The sequence below is a fragment of the Bufo bufo genome, chromosome 2 (assembly GCF_905171765.1).
Source record: "Bufo bufo chromosome 2, aBufBuf1.1, whole genome shotgun sequence".
In the NCBI taxonomy this organism is placed as follows: domain Eukaryota; kingdom Metazoa; phylum Chordata; class Amphibia; order Anura; family Bufonidae; genus Bufo; species Bufo bufo.
In genome coordinates this window covers 25800494-25817602 of record NC_053390.1, presented here as the reverse complement: position 1 = coordinate 25817602, position 17109 = coordinate 25800494, and the positions used below count along the sequence as shown (strand labels likewise).

The following is a 17109-nucleotide window of genomic DNA, read 5'->3' as shown; positions in this document are numbered from 1 at the left end:
TTTCACTTCACAGGTGTGCCCTGTCAGGTTTAATAAGTGGGATTTCTTGCCTTATAAATGGGGTTGGGACCATCAGTTGCGTTGAGGAAAAGTCAGGTGGATACACAGATGATAGTCCTACTGAATAGACTGTTAGAATTTGTATTATGGCAAGAAAAAAGCAGCTTAATAAAGAAAAACGAGTGGCCATCATTACTTTAAGAAATGAAGGTCAGTCAGTCAGCTGAAAAATTGGGAAAACTTTGAAAGTAAGGGCTATTTGACCATGAAGGAGAGTGATGGGGTGCTGCGCCAGATGACCTGGCCTCCACAGTCACCGGACTTGAACCCAATCGAGATGGTTTGGGGTGAGCTGGACCGCAGAGTGAAGGCAAAAGGGCCAAGTGCTAAGCATCTCTGGGAACTCCTTCAAGACTGTTGGAAGACCATTTCAGGGGACTACCTCTTAAAGCTCATCAAGAGTGTGCAAAGCAGTAATCAAAGCAAAAGGTGGCTACTTTGAAGAACCTAGAATATGACATTTTCAGTTGTTTCACACTTGTTTGTTATGTATATAATTCCACATGTGTTAATTCATAGTTTTGATGCCTTCATAGTCATGAAAATAAAGAAAACTCTTTGAATGAGAAGGTGTGTCCAAACTTTTGGTCTGCACTGTACCTGCCGATGATAAGCTACCACACCTCCTTAAAATCATCATAGCCCTTACGGCTCAATACAAAAGGGTAAAAAATCCATAAAATACATCAAATACATTCATAAAACAAATATCACAAAAAAACCTCCTTTGGGTCACAAAATTACTGGTTTAACTGTAAGTTACAGACAAATCTGGACTGACCCAGACTAATCACATATAACCGCAAACCATGCGATCATATCGATCACATCCGAATTATCACACATGATCACAGGGTTAACACAGAGACATATCTGGACTAATCACGTGTCAACATTCTCATGATTAACACAGGGATATATCTGAACTGATCGCATGTGTTCGCATAGAATAACTAGATCGCATAATATACTTAACACTAACACTCCCAGGGTTAATACACAAGCATGTCTGGACTGGTCGCATCCTAATCGCATAATCCTAATCGCATAACATTCTCCTCCTTACCACTAACCGCCCACCTTTAAAGCACAATATCTATCCAATGAAAAAAACGCACCTAGAGGCTATCCCCTCATTCATGGATAGCTGAAACGTCACCACCCACATAGTTGGTTACAACCCTTAATCAATTATATCTAGGACCGCCCTCCTCCATTCATTGCTATCCTACGTGCCATACCTCACATGGTACAATCCCACCAATGGAGATGTCAGGGGTCACATGGCTCTTTCCAGCCAGTAACAACTTCACACATCATAGGACCGCCCTTCAGTAGTAGTTTACACAACATGGGACCGCCCTCCTTCATTCATGGATGGCCACTCCTCTCCCCCCCGAGATCCTTCCCCACCAATGGTAGAGTACCTCTCCTGGGGCCACCTCCCTCCATCCAGGAATGACTGAACACACCACGATCCGTATGATTGCCTCCAGCTAGAAGCGATCACTCCCTCACTACAGCCACAGACTTAACATGGCCAGAACGGGGATTGCAGAAAATTCTCTCAGGTGAGCCAGGGTTTCAAATCGAATTCTACGTTCATCCCTTTTGGTTGCAATTAATCCATCTTGTAGATCCATTCAACCTCCCTCCTATTGATCCGCTTGATGGAATTCCCTCCCCGCCAATGTGGTTTAACCAACTCCACCCCTACAAATGACAAGCCACTCGGGTCTTTCTGATGTTTGATTTTAAAATGCATCGATACACTATGGGTCTCAAGTCCCTTTCTGATGTTGCGGACATGCTCCTGAATTCTAACTTTCAGCTTTCGCATGGTGCGGCCCACATACTGGAGGCCACACGGGCACTCCAGCATGTAGACCACCCCTACACTTTCACATGTGATGCATACTTTTATTTTGTAATCCTGACCCTTCTGATTGGAATGTACAGTCTGAGTATCCCTCTTTCTTTTTTCTCTCTTCCTGTTACGGCACGGCAGACAGAACCCACACCAGGTAAATTTATTCCCTTTCCTAACACCCTCAGAGTGTGAGGAGCTGTGCACCAGTTTGTTCCGTAAACTTGGTGCTTTTCTAAAAATCACATTCGGATGTTCCGGGATATCCTTCCCTAATACTGGGTCATTTTTTAGGGTTGGCCAATTCTTCCTTATTATATTTTTTATTATTCCAGCCTGGACATTATACTGTGTGAGGAAGGAAAAACAGAAATCTTTCTTTGTTCTCCCCGAGAGTCCCTCTCCTACATTTTCTCTCTCTACTTCTTCTCTACATTTATCTAGATCCTCTTTACAGTATCCTTTCTCCAGAAACCGCTCACTAATAACCTCACTTTGCGTGTTTATGACTTATATTTTAAACCTTACAGGTAACCCTTTCAGCCCCGGAGGCTTTTTCGCATTTTCGTTTGTTACTCCCTGCCTTTCGAGGACTTTTTTATTTTTCTGTTTACATAGCCGTATGGGCGCTTGTTTTTTGTGGGACAAGTTGCATTTTCTAATTCCACCATCTAATATTGCAAACGATGTAGTGGGGAGATGGAAAATAATTCCATGTGGGGTGAAATTGTAAAAATAATGAAATTACGATACAGTTTTATGTTTTGTGTTTACGGTGTTCCCCATACAGTAAAACTGACCTATTGCTTTCATTCTCCTGCTAAGTACGATTACGGCAATATCACTTATGTATAGTTTCTCTTGCATTTTGTTACTGAAATATTTTTTGTTCCCTTTTAATTGCCTTATTGTAGCCTCTATAACTTTTATGTAGTTATGTGTACGGAGCTGTGTGAGGGCTCATTTTTTGAGGGATGATCTATAGTTTTCATTCATACCATTCTGGGGTATTTTTTCTGTTTTGCTATTTGCCATATCTGAAAAATATTTTTTAGTTTATAAATATAGGCGATTTTTGTACGCGGTGATACCCAATATGTGTATTTTTTTATAGTTTCCATTTTTTTATTTACATTTTGGGGAAAGGGGGTAATTTTTTTAGATTTTTATTTATTTTATTTTTTCAAAATCTGTTTAACAACACATCATAAGTATATGCAATTCGACACTCCTGGCAACAATATGTCAAATATTAGAGGATACAATCAGCGGTGATCCTATCCCTACACTAGCACTATCCCTAACTAGCTAGCCTACACTAGCAGCATCCTATCCCTACACTGATCAGAGCAGAGTGACGTGCAGTGCTACGTGACTCCAGCTTATATAGAGGCTGGGTCATATGCTGCACTGGCCAATCACAGCCATGCCATTAGTAGGCATGGCTGTGATGTCTTCTAAGGGCACACGAGTTAAACACTTGTTGATTGGCTGCTCTGCAGCCTTTCCAAAAGCGCCATTAAGTCGCCGAACTCAAACCCGAACTTTTACTGAAAAGTTCGGGTTCGGTTCAGGGGTCCAAAAATCCTAAAGTTCGCTCAACCCTATTTATAAATACTTTCCGCTTCCGTTAAATGTAAACTTATTTCACATTTTGAACATGCTACATGGTATTTATATGAGGTTCTTCATGGACACACACCTATCCAAACTTCGGCCAGCACTTGAGGTTCCCCGAGGTGCTCCACTCCTTGGATTGATGCACAGGATTAGGGGAGGGAAGGGGGGGTAAAAGATGTTCTGCTTCTTATGATATTTCTGTTCACTGCTGATTGTATCAAATAAACAAGCCGCCTAGGCGGTAGATTAACCATGTAAGGGGAGTATCAACTGGAACTTCACTTTTAACACCTTCCCACTTATATAAAATATAACTTTTAATAAATACTTTTAAAATATAAGCTCAAATCACGCCCAGATCAAGTGGGTCTCATAATACATACACATAGTACACTTGTTATCTCAAACAGAAAACTGATTATGTAAATGATACTACTCGCGGTTTGTTGAGATCTCAGCACTTTGATAGGGATATTTGGCCCCTGAGGATTGTTGATGATGGTCTGAGGTATACGATGTCTTAAGATATAAAGAGGGGGTCGGAAAAAACGGACAAAAAGTACCTATTCTCTCCCTGTAAGCCCCTTCCTAATCCTCAGCCCAGGGACACTCCTTAATGGTAGGGGTTCCCTGTCCTCGTGTCTAACCTACAGGTCCCTGCTTGAGGGATATATATCAATGTACATGATATAAGTCAAAGACAGGTGAGCCTGGCTATAGGAAACACTCAAATGACAGTTGTTTATTTAAACCCTCGGGATTAAATGTCCTTAATCTATAGATCCATTGGCACTCCCTCTGTAGTATTTTCCTATCCCAATCACCCTTACGTGGGGAAGGGGGGAAAACTTCAATGGATTAAAATCTTAAGGAACTTGGGTCCCCCTCATGGAATTCCTGAGCGTGATTGGCCGCTGGTGTATCCCTTTTATGTTTGACATCTCCAATGTGTTCACCGATTCTCCTTCTCAATTCTCTTTTGGTCTTCCCTACATAATTTAGAGGGCATTGGCAGGTAATCAAATACACAACTCCACATGTTCTACAATTAGAGAAATCCCTTATGTCATAAATCCTTCCTGTGGAGACACTCTTAAATGTCTTAGATGTAGAGATAAAGGGGCACACCACACCCACTGCATTTGAAGGTCCCCAAAGGCCTTCTATCTAGCCACATACCTGCGGGCCTTGGTTTTGTGTACATACTATGTACCAGGTGGTCTTTGATAGATTTCCCTCTTCTGAAGGTTATCGCTGGTCTAGGTGGTAGTATGTCCATTAGATCTCGATCTGTCTGTAAGATACCCCAATTTTTTCTTAGTATCTCATAAACTTTCTCATGGGCATTGTCATATGTGCCAATTATCCTCATTATCCCCTTTTGTGACTCCTTTTTATGGGGCCTAAGGAACTCATTCCTATCTCTGGCCATGGAGTATTTGAATGCCCCTTTGAGTGTCTCCTCTGGATACCCCCTCTTTAAAAATCTACTTTTCAATTCCCTCAATTGTGCAATAAAAGTGGCGGTGTCAGTACAATTCCTCCTAATGCGTATGTATTGGCCTTTTGGTATTTCTTTCTTTAGGGGTTTTGGGTGGAAACTCCCCCAATGAAGCAGGCTATTTGTCGCCGTAGGTTTTCTAAAAGTTTCTGTATGGAGCATGCCTTCCTTTTTAGAAATTTTTACATCCAGGAAAGAGATCTCCCTATCACTGATTTCATATGTGAAGCGTAGGCCAATGGGGTTCTGATTTAGAGATTCCACAAATGATTTGAAGGCATCCTCTGGACCATCCCATAAGACAAAGATGTAATCTATATATCTCCCCCATAGGAGGATATGGGTGGTCCAGGGATCCTCCACCTCACTAAAAACCAAACGATCCTCCCACCAGCCCAGGAGCAAATTAGCATATGTGGGCACACAGGGGCTACCCATTCCAGTGCAGAGTCAAGATGTATTTGAGGAGAGACAGGACAAAGGAGTTATTTGCTCTAAACTGTATCCCCCTTGTCTCCAAGAAGGATTGTGCAGCTTTAATGCTCCATTCATGTGGTATGCTGCTGTAGAGAGCCTCCACATCTATGGAGGCCAACAGTGTATTCTCCTCCACAGCAGTATCTTGAATTTTCAGAAGTAGGTCGGTTGTGTCCCTAATAAAGGAGAGCAACGAGGAGACAAATGGTCTAAGAATCTTGTCCACATAGATATTTATGTTTTGGGACAAAGAATCAATCCCCGAAACGATCGGTCTCCCCTTTATGAATTTTAGGGAGGGCATAAAATGTTGGTGTCTGCGGATTTCTAGGAGTCATTTACTTTAATTCCTCGGAGGAGATCAATTTATTTTCAAAGGCGTCCCCTAAGATCACATTGAGTTCGCCTATGAATTTTTTCGAGGGGTCAAGTTGTAGACGACTATAGCATTTTGAATCATTCAGGAGGGAAACACACATCTTTTGATTTATCTGATGATTCATTATCACTATGTTCCCCCCTTTGTCTGAATGTTTTATAATAATGCTATTGTCCTTCTGCAACCCATTGAGGGTCTCTCTCTCACTCCAAGTGAGGTTACACTGCTGACCTCTGTGGGAATGTATTTTTTCAATCTCTTGCACCACTAGTCTGGAGAATATATTGATCGCCAAATTTTCTTGAGGAGGGGGAATTTTTTTGCTCCTCGGGTGTAGATCTGTGAAGGGGCCTTGCCCAGATACTTGACCTGAGCCCTCACTGAGGGACATCAATAATCTCGCATCCTCGAGACAGTCAAGGGGAATGTCAAGTTTGATACATTCCTCCTATCATTATTTCTGTAGAATTTGTGCCACTTTAATTTCCGAGTGAACAGACCCAGGTCCTTCACCCATAAAAATGCATCAAAATCTACAGTGGGGACAAACGAAAGACCCTTAGAGAGAACTTGAAACTCATCATTAGTAAGTGCCCGATTAGTTAGGTTAATAATACAGTTCTCATCTATTTGCGTTTTTCTTCCTTCTGTATGTTGTCCCTCTAATGGTAGGGAGGGCCCATGTGGTCCTCCCCTCCTTTCGCCAAAAAACCCGAGGATAGCCTTCCCCCGGCAGTAGCATCTGAAGAAGAGGAGGCATATGTTCTGACAATTCATTTGTGGCCATCTTCTCCCTCCCCTACCTCTATTATGACCCCCTATTAGATGATTTTGATTTCGTTATCCTCTCGGTATCAGAGGAGTCTATATCAGTACTCGAGTCTTTACCACCTCTGCCTTTCGATTATTCCTTTAAGAAATCAAAGACTTTCTTCTCCCTGAAGGTAGTCAGATCTTTTATGAACTGTTTGTGTTTTCTATCCTTCAGCTGAGTCTGGAAATGTTCCACAGATGTCTGTAGAGTAGCTTCTCTCCTATTGAAGTCGGGATCACTCTTAAAGGGAACCTGTCATGTGGATATTTGATTATAATCTAACTAATTATATACAATCATTTACTACTAAAAAGTACCTTAGATGTATTCACTTACTGGTGTGACAGATGGTTATCTCATAATATACACACAAAGATGCTGCATGCTAATGAGCTGATTTGAGTCCGGCTTAATGTTACTGAGTCCAGCGTATATTTAATTCAGAGCTATAGCCACTCCTCTGCCCACCTGCTGCTGGTTGATATGGAAACAAACTGTCATTCTGCAGCAGGTGGGCGGGGAGAGTCAGGAGCTCATGAATATTCATGACTCATCATTATCAGCTGGAGCTTTTCAATACAAGACGTTGGCAGATTGACTGAGTCAATTAAAGAAAGTGACCCAGCATTGTGCTAAGAGAATCAATCACTTATTTATGTTGCCCTTAGTTAGGACACCATAAAACTAGTGACAGGTTCCCTTTAAGTTTCAATGCCAGTTCAATTTGTTTGTTAAGTTTGTTACAGGTATTACTGAGGATTTCTCTCTCTTCCTCCAGCAAAATCTTCATAAACCTAATGGAGCTCTCAATGGACTCCTTTTTCCACTTCTCAATCAATCGTGGTGAGCGAGACCGTAGGGCAGGAATCAATCGTATCCTCAGACCCTTTGGTACAATTCTGTGTTTGATGTAATTTTCTAAAGTACGTGTCTCCCACCAGGATTTTAAATTCTCCTTATAGTCATCATACAGGTGTTTAAATACAGTTTTAAGTGAGCACTGACCATTTTTATCATGTGTACCCTCCTGCTCTGAAAACACCTCTTCCTCTTCTTCCAGCCAACTATCTGTATTGATAGGTCCTTTAAGTAAACCAGCCATAGTCAAAAGGGCATAAATACAAAATAAACAAGCCGCCTAGGTGGTAGATTAACCATATGTACAGTGTTCATTTTAGGACATGGTAAGATATCATAGTCAAATATCAAATTAATGCCAATGGCCGCCTGACGCTGACACCTGACGCTGACACCTGACGCTGACACCTGACGCTGATACCTGACACCTGAGTTTGACTTATACTCTTCATATGTCAGGGTCAAAGTTAGAATGAGTTATAGATATACTATCTATTTGTATGCTAAATCACACAACCAAAGTACGTCTATTGCTGAGCTTATAGCTCTGTGCCTAAAATGCTGTAAGCTAACACATTACAGTGTTATATGAGCGCATAGCTGATAGCTCAGTGGTAAAGCAATTGCCTCATGCCCAGTGTTTCTGTGTTAAGCCGCTAAAAAATGTTTACATTTTATTAAGCCCTAGAAAAGAGGCAAATTTAAATGATGTGTGACGCTGATACCGGACTTCCTTTACTTGTCAGTGTCACAAACCATTTTAGGTTTACTGTGGTTTTGTATGCTATATCACAAAAATCCCAAGTTCATACAAGGCAAGCTGGTAGCTCAGTGGTAATGCTGTTGACCCCATGTCTAGGCTTTCAGTGTTCAAAACCCCTTTCAGCCTCTAATTTTTTTTTATATTTTATTAAGCCCTAGATAAGAGGCAAATTTAAATGATGTGTGACGCTGATGTGTGATGCTGATATCTGACTTCCTTCACTTGTCAGTGTCACAAACCATTTTAGGTTTACTGTGTTTTTTGCTATACTACATCTCATAGATCAAAAAAATCACCACCTTTGGTGTCTAAAGCTATAGATCAGTGGCAAGACACTTGCTTTGCATGTAGTGTTCATGGGTTCAAAACCCCTTTCAGGCTTTTAATAAAATTTATATTTTATAGAGCTCTATATCAGAGACAAATTCAAGCGGTGTGTGATGTAAGTAGTTCTTTTTTATTTTATTAAGAGTACATGGGCAGCACTATAGTAAAGGGGGCACTCATTTACTGTATCTTCCTCTATTTCCAGGTGACAGTTTTTTTTTGTTTTTTGTTCTCTTGAAACAGTCACTGTACAATATAATAATCTATTCTTATTTCTTAGGAAGGAGTCTAATTATCAGATCTGTAAATCACTTGATTGCAATTATTTGTTGGCATCCACCCAAACATAAGCTGCAAAGATATGACCACTAGGGGTCTCACTAGTCCACTGTGGTTAGGCATGTTCCAGCTCTCCCAGCAAATACAAGCAGGAGGAAGTGTGGGCGTGTTCTGGAGTAGCTGCTGAGGAGACTTGCCAGATTCACTGCCTCTTCACAGCAAACCAAATTATCTTACTGTAAGTCTGCTCTCCTCCGCTATCTTACATGGCTTATACATTGATTCACCTCTCTCAAGTGTGTATGCAGTTCCATATTAGCTAGAATCACAGTATTTCTGGGACCCCTGAAAAAGTTGATTAGTCACTGTATACAGAGCTGTGTCCTGGATTATACATATCTACTGTATATATGTGTATTATACACACCGTGTGCTATAGCTTCACCACACTGAGATCTGCTCAGAAAGCTGATATACATATTACTGCTTTATCCACAGACACGATATATGATCATACAGATCGCAGTACTATGTGATAGCTTCTAAGTATGGAAAAACCATGTGGTAATGTTATAGCTTGGAGGTTACATTAATGGCTTTGCATGTAGATATCCCAGGTTGAAGTCCCCAGAAAGACATATATTTTTTTCTTTAATAGCATATACTATAATAAATAATATGTCATTAACCCGTAGGATACCAGCGCTGTACATGTACGTCGCTGGAAACACGGTCACAAATCCCAGCGCCGTACAGGTACAGCGCTCTGATCGGGCGGCCACAGGAGCTACTCCCTCCCGATCAGCTGCAGGGGTCCGGCAATACAGTGATTCTAGCTAATATGGAACTGTATACACACTTGAGAGAGGTGAATCAATGTATAAGCCATGTAAGATAGCGGATGGAGAGCAGACTTACAGTAAGATAATTTGGTTTGCAGATCTGTCAAGAGGCAGTGAATCTGGCAAGTCTCCTCATCAGTTACTCCAGAACAGGCCCAAACTTCCTCCTGCTTGTATTTGCTGGGAGAGCTGGAACATGCCTAACCACAGTGGACTAGTGAGACCCCTAGTGGTCATATCTTTGCAGCTTATGTTTGGGTGGATGCCGACAAATAATTGCAATCAAGTGATTTACAGATCTGATAATTACACTCCTTCCTAAGAAATAAGAATAGATTATTATATTGTACAGTGACAATTTCAGTTTCAAGAGAACAAAAAACAAAAAAAACCTGTCACCTGGAAATAGAGGAAGATACAGTAAATGAGTGCCCCCTTTACTATAGTGCTGCCCATGTACTCTTAATAAAATAAAAAAGGACTACTTACATCACACACCGCTTGAATTTGTCTCTGATATAGAGCTCTATAAAATATAAATATTAATTTTATTAAAAATCTGAAAGGGGTTTTGAACCCATGAACACTACATGCAAAGCAAGTGTCTTACCACTGAGCTATAGCTTTAGACACCAAAAGTGATTAATATTTTTTGAACTATGAGATGTAGTATACAAAAAAAAACAGTAAACCTAAAATTCTTTGTGACACTGACAAGTGAAGGAAGTCAGATATCAGCATCACACATCAGCGTCACACATCATTTAATTTTGCCTCTTATCTAGGGCTTAATAAAATGTAAAAAAAATTTAGAGGCTGAAAGGGGTTTTGAACACTGAAAGTCTAGACATGGGGGGCAACTGAGCTACCAGCTTGCCTTGTATGAACTTTTGTTCATCTATGTGATGTAGCATACAAAACCACAATAAACCTAAAATGGTTTGTGACACTGACAAGTGAAGGAAGTCAGATATCAGCGTCACACATCATTTAAATTTGCCTCTTATCTAGGGCTTAATAAAATGTAAACATTTTTTAGCAGCTTAACCCCTTGAATACTTAGGACATACCGGTACGCCCTGTTTCCCGAGTCCTTAAGGACCCAGGGCGTACTGGTACGTCCTGTGTAGTTTTGATCACTGCCGCACGGCCGGCAGTGATCGGAACAGGGTGCCTGTTGAAATCAAGGAAGACAGGTTGGCATTAGCAGGAGGTGCTCAAACCCACATGCAGTTGTGCATATATATAGGGGAGCAAATCCTGCACTTGTGGCCCGTTGCTAATGGCAATCCCCAGCAAAATGCATACAATGGAGGATGCCCACGGCGAACCACAAGTACCACAATAGACATCCTACACAAGGTGCCTGTTGAAATCATTCAGAAGGTACCCTGTGACAATGCCTAGGGGGGTCCTGTGACCCCCCCTGCATTGCCGATCGCTACAAACCGCAGGTCAATTCAGACCTGCGTTTTTTAGCGCTTATGCAAGTTTCTGATCCCTGCGGATCAGAAACCTCAAAATGGCCATATTTTTGAAAGTTAACCCCCCCCTGCAGCCCTCTGTGTTTTTGTGCCTGCGGGCGCAGTGGGGGGGGGGATTGCGGGTGGTGCGGGAGGCGGGCAGGAGGTGTGCGGCAGTGTGGGGGGCGGGTGCGCAATCTTCCGCCCGCCCCCCCGTTTATTTTCAGGATGGCAGAGCGGTTGAATCAGAGTGTCAGCTCACTGCTGACATTCCGATTCAAACAGCTGACATCTGTGCAGATGTCCACCGCTTTAACCCCTTCCATGCCGCGGTCCGTAGGGACCGCTGTATGGAAGAGGTGAAGAGGGAGGGAGCTCCCTCCCTCTCCCATCGGGGGGCTGCTGTGCCTTTGCAGCCCCCGGACAGGATGGGGTGACAGAGGGAGGGAGCCCTCCTCCCTCCCCTTCCCCGTCTGCTCAGTTGTGGCAGACGGGGAAGGTTCCCATGGCAACAGGACGCCTTCTATGGCATCCTGCTGTCCATGGTGCGGAATAGATCTGTGCTAAAGGCAGAGATCTGTTCAGACAAAGTGTGAGTGAAATACAGTGCAGTACACTATATAGTGTACTGTACTGTATTATACAGACATCAGACCCACTGGATCTTCAAGAACCAAGTGGGTCTGGGTAAAAAAAAAATGTAAAAAAAAGTGAAAAAATGTAAAAATTAAAAAAAAACATTTATCCCTGATTAAAAAAATAAATAATTCCCTACACATGTTATATATCACCACGTCCGTAACAACCCGATCTATAAAACGGTCATGTTACATTCCCCGCACGGTGAACGCCATAAAAAATAAAAACTATGATAAAATTGAAATTTTGCTCACCTTACTTCCAAAAAAAGGTAATAAAAGTGATCAAAAAAGTCGTATGTATGACAAAATAGTGCCATTCAAACCTTCGTCTCATCCCGCAAAAAATTAGCCCCTAAATGAGACAATGGCCCAAAAAAAAAAAAAAAAAAACTATGGCTCTCAGACTATGGAGACACTAAAATGATTTTTTCGGTTTCAAAAATGATATTATTGTGTAAAACCTTAATAAATAAAAAAAGGTACACATATTAGGTATTGCCGTGTCTGTAAGAACCTGCTCTATAAAAATATCACATGATCTAACCCCTCAGGTGAACAACGTAAAAATAAAAATGGTGTAAAAAAAGACATAATTTTGTCACCTTACATCCAAAAAAAGGTAATAAAAGTGATCAAAAAAGTCGTATGTACCCCAAAATCATACCATTAAAACAGTCATCTCATCATGCAAAAAATGAGACCCTAACTAAGACAATCGCCCAAAAAATAAAATAAAAACTATTGCTCTCAGGCTATGGAGACACTAAAATGATTTTTTTAGTTTCAAAAATGATATTATTGTGTAAAACTTAAATAAATTTAAAAAAGTAAACATATTAGGTATCCCTGCGTCCGTAACAACCTTCTCTATAAAAATAGTATATGATATAATCTGTCAGCTAAGAAAGCAACCAACCACGACTTACTCTGATTCTTTTACCACACAATGGTATAACACTCTATCAGAATGTTCCATCAAATTAATGGAGTTAATTATTTCACATGAAGAAACTGCTCTAAAAGAAACCCATGATGAGATCAAAATATTACAAGAGGAATTAAAACACCATGAATTGGATGAGAGCTTCCAGGATTTGGATGCCAAACTAAATGAAAACCTTAATAAACTGGAGGACATGCTTATTGAGTTCAAGCAGAACAAATTTAATCGAGATCTCCTGGATTACAGTACTAATTCAGTATATACATGGTCTAATACCAAATCAGGAACTCCTCGATCCATTCTCAAGAAAATGAATCGATTTAAATCCAGAGCAAAACGCAATACAGGTGTGTCATTCAGTTCCACGGACATGGACTCTTTGGATTCTAATTCAGATAATGCGGAAAGTTCCAGTACCCATGTGGAGGGATCTGCAACAGGAGGTTCCAGTCACCGTAATCAAGCAAAAAACGCAGGGCGGGGAGAAAACACCGAAAAAGGCAGGCGATATCCGAGCCGCAAGAAACAGCCAATGACATACAGGTGATTAACCTTTCCTCAAAGCCCGTCTCCCCTTTCCAGGAGAGGGTTCTGAGAAAGGGTTTCTCTTTCTCCCCATCCCGCAGTTTTGATCTATATCACACAATAATAGATGTCAACAAACTTGCTAGAAAAATGACACTAAAGAAACATTTCTCAGTTATTAATGATGATATTAATGTTACAACAGAAGATGCATCTAATGTTAATGATACACCATGTGATGTCACAATTGAGAATATGTGTCCATGTTTTACCTTTGCAGATCTGGTGCAGATTGCCTCGCTCCAGGAAATGTGTGGGGGTCCGGAGGGGGACTGTATGTGTAATAGATCTACCACATATAAAATCTCTAATAAGAGTTTTTACCCCATACAGTCCCGATCCGAGGTCCTTGACAGATTTCAGGATTTGATCCAGAGGGATTTATGTGCTTTAAAAGTCATCTCAGATGACAAAGCAATGAAAAATAATCTGACAAAAAATGAACATAGAGCCTTTCTGGAATTGCAAAATATGCATGATGTTGTGATACGGAAAGCTGACAAGGGAGGAGCGGTTGTGATCCTTGATAGTGAGCTTTATAAGAATCAGATACTGGATATGCTGAAAGACTCCAATACCTATCTCTCATTGGATTATAATCCTCTCCTCCCTTGTCAGAAAACCCTGAAAACTATTTTGGATAAGGGTCATTCCTTGGGCATTCTGTCCAAGAGAGAAGTTGAGTTTATGTATGTAGAACATGCTATTACACCTATATTTCATGCGCTCCCCAAAATCCATAAACCAGGTTTTCCTCCCCCACTACGTCCAATTGTGGCAGGCATAGGCTCATACTCCGAAAATTTATCGGAGTGGGCCGACTCCCTGCTACAATCTCTTGTGCCATTAATACCAGGATATTTGAGAGATACCAGCACTGTTTTGGTTAATTTTCTCTCTTTTGAATGGCATGAAAACTATACATGGGTGACAGCAGACATCTCCTCATTATATACTAACATCCCCCATGAATCCGCTATTGTTGCTCTGAAATGGTTTCTGGAATGTTATAGCAATTATACTTTAGAACTGCAGGAATTTTTATGTTTGGTTCTGGATTTTTTGATGAGACATAATTATTTTATGTTCAACAGAAAATACTATCTACAGCAATCAGGAATCCCTATGGGAGCTAAATACTCACCGTCAATAGCAAATATATATATGGCGTGGTGGGAAAATAACTTCCTCTTTTCTGACAACAATCCCTATAGAGAAGATTTCAAATGGTTTGGTCGTTATATCGACGATATGCTGTGGGTGTGGCAGGGGGACGCAGAGAGGATAGCTGACTGTATAGAATATCTCAACAATTGCACTGCATCAATAAAATTCACTTTTTCCAGCGATCCAGAGAGAATTGTTTTTCTGGATTTATGCCTGGAAGGTGTCAAAGATACCAGCAGGGTGGTCACATACACCCATAGAAAATCTACAGCTGGTAATACCATTCTCTCTGCCTCCTCCTGCCATCCACCACACGTCATAAAAAACATCCCTAAGGGAGAAATGATTAGGGCAAAGAGAAATTGCTCCACCCCAGAGCTCTTTGAAAAAGAAGCAAAAAACATTGCAGCCAGACTTAAAGTGAGGGGCTACACCCAAACTAATATTGAGAGAGGAATTAATTTTGCCAGATCTAAAGATAGAGAAACCCTTATTTTTCCAAAAAATCATAAAAATAAGAACATAGATAATGAGAATAAAAATTCTGAGCGGGACATTAATGATAAGGGACATGAAAATAAAAATAAAAATAAAAACAAGAATAGTAATAAAAATATCATGACTAAGGACACCACTATTAAAAAAGAAGAACCCATCACCTTTATCACTAACTATAGTAGAGACTATTTTAAGGTTTGCAAAATTATACGTAAACATCTCCATATTTTGAACTATAATGAAGAATGGAAAAATGTAGTTTCAACAGGGATTAGATGTGTAGCAAAAAAAGCCCCCACAGTAGGGCAAAAAATCAGCCCCAGTCTATATAGGGAGAATTTCCCCAAAACGACTAGCTGGCCCAAAACAAACGGTAATTATAAATGCGGCAGCAATAAATGTATATGCTGTCGACATATGCTTATTTCAAAAGAGGTCACATCTGTGGCCAATAATAAACAACACGTGCTTAAGCAATATATAAATTGTAAAACAGATCATGTAGTTTATGTTATAACATGCAAAATATGTAACCTTCAATACGTGGGCTGCACCACTAATGAACTTAAGGTGCGTATAAGAAAACACCTGAGTGATGTCCCCCATTTTATGTCCCGTAATGTCTCAGCGGCTACCAGACATTTTGCCACTGTTCACAAAGGTGATGTTTCTGCGTTTTCTGTACAGGGAGTGGAAGTGGTTTCCACACCTATCAGGGGGGGCGATCGCAAACAGAAGCTTCTAAGTAGGGAAACATATTGGATGTTCATTCTAGATACTTGCATACCAAAAGGTCTGAACAAGAAACATGATTTAACTCTGCAATATATGTAGTGCATCAATATGTTTATATGTTTATATGTGGTCTCTGAGCGGTTAATACTGTGAAGCACTGCGTCCCCACCCACATGCTCCAGGGAGGATCCACTAATCCAGGAGCACCTGGGTCTGGGACACAGTCTCCAATTAACTAAGAAGGAGGAGTTACCCATTTGTGTGGTATATAAAGTTTGTGTTTTTAGTACACCTTTGTATTGTCTTGAAGAAGGGCTCAATACCACAGCCCGAAACGCGTCACAATCTTGTGTCTCTCCATGTGACATCTTTGTTGGATTTTATTACAAGCCGAATAAAGAAAACTTTTTATATGCTGAAGCTGGAATCAACCTTTCTCTTTGTTCTTGGACTTATCAAGTGTGGCTAGGTTCAAGCCACTTTCCTTTTCCGTGCTTCAGGCAGGTGACCAGAGGTGAGAGCTGCTAAAATCCTTTCCTTTATCAAAAAAGTCGTATGTATGACAAAATAGTGCCATTCAAACCTTCGTCTCATCCCGCAAAAAATTAGCCCCTAAATGAGACAATGGCCCAAAAAAAAAAAAAAAAAACTATGGCTCTCAGACTATGGAGACACTAAAATGATTTTTTCGGTTTCAAAAATGATATTATTGTGTAAAACCTTAATAAATAAAAAAAGGTACACATATTAGGTATTGCCGTGTCTGTAAGAACCTGCTCTATAAAAATATCACATGATCTAACCCCTCAGGTGAACAACGTAAAAATAAAAATGGTGTAAAAAAAGACATAATTTTGTCACCTTACATCCAAAAAAAGGTAATAAAAGTGATCAAAAAAGTCGTATGTACCCCAAAATCATACCATTAAAACAGTCATCTCATCATGCAAAAAATGAGACCCTAACTAAGACAATCGCCCAAAAAATAAAATAAAAACTATTGCTCTCAGGCTATGGAGACACTAAAATGATTTTTTTAGTTTCAAAAATGATATTATTGTGTAAAACTTAAATAAATTTAAAAAAGTAAACATATTAGGTATCCCTGCGTCCGTAACAACCTTCTCTATAAAAATAGTATATGATATAATCTGTCAGATGAACGTTGTAAATAATAAAAAATAAAAACGGTGCCAAAACAGGTATTTTTTGGCAAATTTTCCATTTTAATCCATTTTTTCCCGTAACAAAGCAAGGGTTAACAGCCAAACAAAACTCAATATTTATTGC

General features: G+C 40.3%; 1 protein-coding gene across 2 annotated transcripts in view; it reads left to right on the top strand.

Annotated features, from left to right (window-relative positions):
- LOC120991227 (gastrula zinc finger protein XlCGF26.1-like) overlaps window positions 1–17109 on the top strand; it is a 136854-nt gene that overhangs the window by 73191 nt on the left and 46554 nt on the right. The window lies entirely within an intron of this gene.